This window comes from Siphateles boraxobius, unplaced genomic scaffold (genome assembly GCF_051911475.1).
Source record: "Siphateles boraxobius isolate OS27281-9 unplaced genomic scaffold, OSU_SipBor_1 19, whole genome shotgun sequence".
Classification (NCBI taxonomy): Eukaryota; Metazoa; Chordata; class Actinopteri; order Cypriniformes; family Leuciscidae; genus Siphateles; species Siphateles boraxobius.
The window spans coordinates 31,045,752-31,053,563 of NW_027508799.1; the positions used below are offsets into that span (position 1 = coordinate 31,045,752).

General features: G+C 43.9%; 1 pseudogene; it reads left to right on the top strand.

Annotated features, from left to right (window-relative positions):
• Positions 1-233: 233 nt before the first annotated feature.
• On the top strand, positions 234-6,893 carry LOC143741564 (uncharacterized; annotated as a pseudogene).
• Positions 6,894-7,812: the final 919 nt, after the last annotated feature.

Genomic DNA, 7,812 nt, shown 5'->3' on the forward strand with positions numbered 1-7,812 from the left:
TATGGAGTCAGATGAAATAACGAGTCAATACATATGAGAAAAGTGTGTTCCATTTAATCTTGTTGTGTTGCGTAAAAGGGAAGACAGTAACACGCAGAGACCTTCACCTGTATTATTGGAAACCCTCATTGGACCAATAAACAGGCTTACAAAGTGGTGACCTCGACGTGATCTCGAAACCAGACGAGCAACGTCTTTCTGGCGCGACATTCAACTTGAACTCTGCCCGGAACATGAGGTTTGAGCTCCTTCTCATCCATCTCCAGCTGCTGTGGTAAGTCAATCTAATTTGCCTTTTAGAAGCGTTGAGGGAGAGATTGTTTGCACTTCACATATAGACACATTTTTAGTACGGGTCGGAATACCCTCTGTTGAGACCGAAACTCACCGCAGATATGAAATCTGGCAACATAATGAACCGAAACGTTCATGAAACCGACGAAATAATCTACGAGCGTCTTAAACAGGCACTGTTAGACATGAGGGGACCGACGCATGCAGACTGGAACAAAATATTAGAAATCAAACAAGCGAGTAATGAGTCGTTTGAAACATACGCTGAACGGTTATGGGTAACATACAGAGAACACTCAGGCATAGAGAATGTAGAGCGCAACCATGACGTGTTACTACAACTTGTTAAGAACAATGCTGGCATTCCAGTTCAAAAGGCTCTGTCAAATGGCGTCGACCCGGCCGAAAACACGTTCAGAGCAATAGTAGACTGGGGTACTAGGATAGAAAGCAGATGGAGATCAAAACCCCGTAGCGGTGCGTCCGCACAATGGTTAACAGAAGGGAACAGCCCAGGCAAATTTAACCAAAGATCTCCAAGCAAAATGCAATGCCACTATTGCCAAAAGTTTAACCATTTAATGAAAGATTGCCAAAAAAGAGAAAGAGATTTAAAAGAACAAGCAAAACTTTGCCAAAAAACGCCCTCTAGCGACGACTCGGACCTGTACAAACAATTCGCGAATTTCATCACGGAGTTTAAAAAACGAAAAAGTCAAAATGGCGACGCCCACAGCGCGAGCGGAACGACTGGAAAACATCATAACCAATAGGGGTACGTGGCCTCCATCGCCGTAGGGAGCATAATTAAGAGTGGAAACCGAATAAAAATAAGGGCTAATTTAGGAGGCCGGTTAGCTAACGTACTTATTGATTCTGGCGCATCTTGCTCCTGTACAGACATTCCCCTACCTTTAACCAACGAAACTATTCAGGTCACAGGCATCGGCGACACGTCAATGATTGCGACAAAAACACAGCCAATTGAACTCGATTTAGGCGTGACCGTATTGAAAGAACCCCTCTGGTATTTACCTAATAACAGTGAAGGGACTGTGCTGGGAATGGACATTATGCGAAAGTATGGCTTTGTAATTCACTGCTTTGAAAAACAAATTGAATTGAAAACAGACAAAGCAGTGAAACAGTGCCCACCAAAAAACAGAACGAACATTATGTCCATATCCACCCCAGATCCCATTCAACAGATGGTAAACAAACATGATTGCATTTGGGCTACACATGAACATGACTGCGGTCTCATTGACTTTGTTGTGTGCATTGAGGGGGAGCCCCCTCCCCCACAAAAACAATACCGCATCAAACCAGAGGCCGAGTCGGCTGTTCATGAAATAGTACAACAACTTGAAATCAGAGGAATAGTCCGTCGATGTAGTTCAACCACGAACTCTCCGTGTTTACCAGTACCAAAATCGAACGGTAAATGGCGTCTTTGCATTGATTATCAGCGTCTCAACAAAGTTTTGCCCAAGGCTACACCTATAGTGGCAAATCCGTCGACATTATTATTATCACAGATTTCAACACAAGCGTCTTGGTTTACAGTGCTCGACGTAAAGAACGGTTTCTGGTCCATCCCAATCAAACGCGCTGATCAGTGGAAATTGGCCTTCACTGTGAATCAAATACAGTACACGTGGGAACGTATGCCACAAGGTCTCCATAACAGTCCTGCGATTTTTCACAGGACATTAGAAGACGCGCTCAATCCACTGACAGGGACCGGAAACGTGATTCATTACGTTGACGATATACTTATCGCGACCGAGGGATCAATTGATGATCATTTGTTACTCGTTGATGAAGTATTGTTAACACTCGGCAAAGCTGGCTTCAAATTAAACAAAGAAAAAGCTCAAATCGCACAAAGCGAGGTCCAGTACCTGGGTTACACAATAACGCAAAGCCACCGAGCATTAACAGATGATAGGCGAAAATGCATTGCTGTACTTCCCCGACCACACACGCTGAACGCGTTGCAGAAAGTGCTAGGAACAGCAAACTACTTAAGAGACTTCATTCCAGACTTCGCAAACATCGTCACGCCATTATATTCTCTCTTAAAAGGAAAATCAAAGCCCTCTGACGACCTTGAATGGTCAGAGGAACACGAAAAGCCTTTACGAGTCTAAAAGAAAACTTATGCTGTGCTCCCGCGCTCGGTCTGCCGAACCCCAAAAAATCCTTTCACTTACAAGTGGATGCGAATGAAAACACACTAAGTGGCGTTTTAGCTCAAGACCATGGGGGAAAATTGCGTCCGATCGCCTATTACAGCCGAAAGAAATCCACGGTCGAACAGGGTTTCGACCCATGCACTCAGCACGTGCTGGCGGTTCACTGGATGTTGACAACAACTGAACCGGTTGTAGGTTTTCAACCTATCCTTGTGCATACAGTGCACACGCCAGTACAAATACTGTTGCAAGGCCGAATAAAAGGTGTGTCGTCGCAAAGGTTAGCAAGATGGCTAGCAGACATACAGGCACGTGACATCACAACTGTTAACGACCGAATATTACCTCATTTATTGGGAGATGTAGAGGGCCACCCACACACATGCCAAACCAAACCGGAAGCACAGAGCCCAGTTCATGATCAAGAACTTCCAAATCAGACACTGGTGTACATTGATGGTTCCCGATATTGGCATGATGGCAAATTCCACACAGGATGTGCGGTGTGGACTCCTCACTCTCCCAATTCCGGCACTAACCAATTGCTAATCAAACTATCCGAAAACACATCTGCGCAAGAAGCTGAACTTATTGCATTACTCGAAGCAATCAGATCACATCACGAGCCGCTGTGTGTATACACTGATAGTCGATACGCTTTTGGTGCAGTCCATGATTTTATGGCACAGTGGCAGTTGAGAAAATTCCTCACATCTGCCGGAACGCCGATAAAACATTTTAACATCATAACTTCGATTTGGCAGGAGATTAAAAAACGTGATTCCACACTCTCCGTCGTCAAAGTGCGCGCACACATTAACAAAAATCCAAATGAAAACGAACAAAACAACAACATCGCAGATCAATTAGCTAAATTAGCAGCACAAAAGGGAGATGAATGGAAGCCTGACAGACTGATTGTTCCTGCTGTGAGTGCGATTCAGACTGTTCCTATTGACTTGAAACAGTACCAACAAGAACTGTGGAGTTCTGATGGGGAGCTGACACCGCACCTGCAGCAGGACCAATTAGTCAAGGTCACTGAAGGCATGATTTTAAGAGACGACAAATACATCGTCCCAGAAGCCCTGCAGAAACCAGTGATAAAGTTGTACCACGATTATGCACATGTATCAGCCCCCAAAACACAACAGCTTATACAAAAGAACTTTTGGTGGCCACAGATGGCATCAGACATTCAAAGATGGTGTGACACATGCATCGTATGTGCTACCATTAATCAAGGTAGGACTGGCCGTACAAAACTGTGCAGACCAGAGCCACCCAAAGGACCTTGGGAGTCGCTCCAATTGGATTTTATAGGTCCACTACCCAGTGCCAAAGGGGGATATCGTTATTGCCTTGTGATAATTGACAAATTCTCCAAATGGGTCGAAGCGATTCCTACTCGCAATAACAATGCAAACACAGTGGCACGTGTGATAGCGAACCAAATCCTCCCACTCTGGGGAGCACCAATCCAAATTGAATCTGATCAGGGCACACACTTCACAGGTCAGATAATGAAACATATATGCCAGATGCTAAACATCAAACAAAGATTTCACGTTTCATACAGGCCGCAGAGCTCCGGGATGGTGGAACGCGTTAATCGCACCATAAAAGAAAGCATCTCGAAACAGGTTGCACAACACAAAAACCAATGGATTGATGCCCTACCCACGGTCCTAACAGTATTGCGGGCAACTCCTTCAAAAGCCACAGGTATCAGTCCATTTGAACTCATGACTGGGAGAGTCATGAAGCTGCCCGTCGACCCAGAAATTACCCCAGCAGACCTGGGGCCTCTCGTGATTGCAACTCAACAGTCTGTATTAAAGCAATTACGAGACAGACTGGAAGTGCTACATGCACATGCTGCTCTGAAACAACAGCAATCAGACTTAATAAATGATACACAATTCAACCCAAACTCTGAGGTAAAATTCTCAGAAAGAGACATGGTAATGATACGCGTTTTTGTGAAGCAAGGTGCATTCACACCCCGATGGCATGGGCCATATGAAATAAAAGCTGTATGCAACAGCTGTGTGGCCACAACCGTAAAAGGGAAACTGCGATGGTATCACATGTCTCAGTGCAAATCATTTAAAAGTTCAGAGAATAAATAACTAACTGTCACTGTCTTCTCTTCCTGCCTTCCAGGTCGACTGCAGCGATCCCATGGAGGCCGGATGAAAGGAAAGTGTCCGGGCCCACGTGCATCAGACTGGGCCAAAGGGTTTCACTCACACACAACCTGAAATGTGGGAGGTGGGTGTGGAAATTCTCCCAGGGGCCATCCACACCAAAAATCACAGTCGCACCTAAAGAGACAGCTACATGGCCTCCCGGTATAGTACCGGATCCAAATTGCACACCACAAATTTGCTGTAGTTCAGGTAGCACCCACCCACCTTCAGAAAACATTTCGGGATACACTCAAGCACCAAAATTCATGCACAATCTCACTGCCTGGTATAAACTTAAGATAGATACAGGCGACACAATAGGCAACATGCACACACTCTACACGAAAACAACAACAATGGCATAGATCCAAAATTGTGCTATTATGTAAAGAATTTGGAACCTGCAACATATAGGTGCACACATACTGAAACACATAATGACACCCATATAAGATTCACAGAATTAATGTATAATCTCACATCGTACACACCTAACGAGCCAAAACCAAAAACTTTTGTGTGGACCAACCGGAAGGAAGGAACATATTGTGTCGGAAAATGTTCACATAGCATAGACAATTTCACCAATCCCCACAACTGTACATGGACTATTACTTATTGTTTTAATTTGACCACCTGTGGATACACTAAACCCAAAAAGTGTCCGGAATTGCACTCAATTCCACCTGGTGGACTGATTAGAGGAAACATCAACAAGACTTTATTACATGATGTAAATTTGATAATGACACATGTAACATACAACATTTCCAACATATTCTCTGCCTACACAAAACATTGTAATATTAATGATGAGTCATATGAATGGCTACAGTCACGAATCGATGATTTAATTTCTGATTACAAAGACAGACTTGCTGTCCAAATTCCACCTACTCGCTCAGAGCGAGACCTACTCAGCAGTATAGCCGGCTTGTTTGGATCAATTAATTCAGCAGCCAACACCTATAAAATAAGCAAACAATCCCAATTCTCCACATGGTTGACAGATCAGATGGCCACTGGTTTTCAACACATCACCAATAGCAATGATAACATTATCAAAGCAGTTCGTTCCGAGGCGCAGGCGCTTCTAACGATCAGCCACACATTGTTCAATCAGACCCGTACCATCGAACGTGACTTAGCCTGCAGATCATATGCACAAGATTTGTTCACTGCAACAAGACAGGAAATTTTAGACCTTCGTCTTCACAAGACCCCTAGACATGTTTTGAATGATTTAATTGAGGTTTTAGACTTGCATAGATGGTTCTCTTCAGAAAAAATGAAAAATATTAAGTATTCAGAACTGTTATCCACAGTTATGATGTATACAGGAAACGAATGTATTGGTTGTATTGGGTTTTTTGCCACTTTTCCTTTAATCCACCCAGATCAAGTTTATCCAAATTCCACTACTATTCGGTCCATTGGCGTGGTAGTTAAAGATCAGGTAATTAAATGGGATCACCTCACTGGATATATGACTTTGAAGGGTACTGAGACCTTATTTACCAGCCGCACTTGTTGTCATGAAACTCACAATTACGTTGTTTGTACATGTAACACATTGCAGCCTTTCTCTTCCAATGATAGCAAACTCATAAATGTTGAATCTTTGCATGGCCATTCAAATGCTGTTCAAGTGTCTCATACACAGTGGTGCGTCATCAGTGAGATGAATTCGTTCACATATGGAGGACTGACCTGTCCTGCTAATCACTCCTTTTGCTTGGAAGTGACAGAGGATTTTTCTATGGGTCAAATCGACATCCTCGGAAGGATGCGAAAGGACGCCGAGGTCTCCCCATGGTGGGACGACACCTTTTATGAACACGGAACACAAGCTTTGGTCGACACAATGGACTTGGTACAGAACGTCATCCTCCAAACAGAGTACCACCTCTCTCAAGCGCAAGTAGAGACAAACTTGGCGCGAAAGACTGCACAGATCCTGTCTAGCTCATCTACTCGATCGGCACAGACGGCATACACCTGGTGGGACTGGGTACTTCGAGGTTGTGCGGTTGGAAGCGCACTCATATTCTCCTTCACGCTACTCCAATGTTGTTACTTCAGACACCTCATCAGATCAGTAAAAGCATCCACCAACACGATCTTAACTCTCAGCCCCCTACAGCTGCCCACCTTACAAAGACTGAAGTGACACCGCAGGAAACCCTATGAGTGGCCCACGGTGCCAAATGGGGGAACTGTAAGGCGGGTGCCGAAAAGTCTGGGCCACCCCTGGTGGAAACAAAAGGCTCCTGAGAATTAACATTTGAACCCTCCCTTGCATAATGATATAACAGCAGCATCCGAGACGCAGCACACAGTGCAACTCACACCTCACACCTCACTTGAACAATCCCCCCCTTCTCCTGCTCACCTGAAACTCACTGAAAACCCATGAAATGTTAAATGTGTACAAAATAAGTAACTATGCATGTTTGGTATCATTTAAAGTATCTCAGTGCGCCTGGTAAAATGGTCTCATTCTCCCAACCATAATAGAAAGCTAAAAGAAGTTACAAAATATGAGAAGTAGTGTATCCCTCTAAGGTGTTCCCTCCCCCAGATCCTCCATTCTGATCTCACAGTTGTGAGCCCCTCACTAGGGGACCAAATCTAATTATAATGGCAGACACTACCATTTGGTAAGCAAATTGAATTATCTGGGTTTATAAGGAAAATGGGCAAAAGGTTCGAGGAGTCTGTAGGTTGACTGCCCACACAACCGCTGTGTGTAATTCTGATTGCCAGGTAATACTTTCTACAAATTCCTTGATTTCTGTTATGATATGATCAACTGATGATTTTATTCTCATGAATTGGATTTTGAATTATTGCTTCATTACCTGGTAAATAAATTGTAAACGTTTGATTTTACTCTGATTGACTCTTCAGTTTGTTCTCCCAAGGAGATTATCGGATTCGTATGCTCCCGCAATTCTGCGTCAGATTGGCGACGGCTAATACTTTGTCACTAGTTCAAGTGTACTTGCTTTGTAGAGACGGGGCATTCCGTTTAGGGGTAGCTAACGCGCTGCCTGACCAGCCTAAATTTGGGTACGTCTATTTTACCTCTGTCTTAATTTAATGTAACTTTAGATAAGTGTACGTGA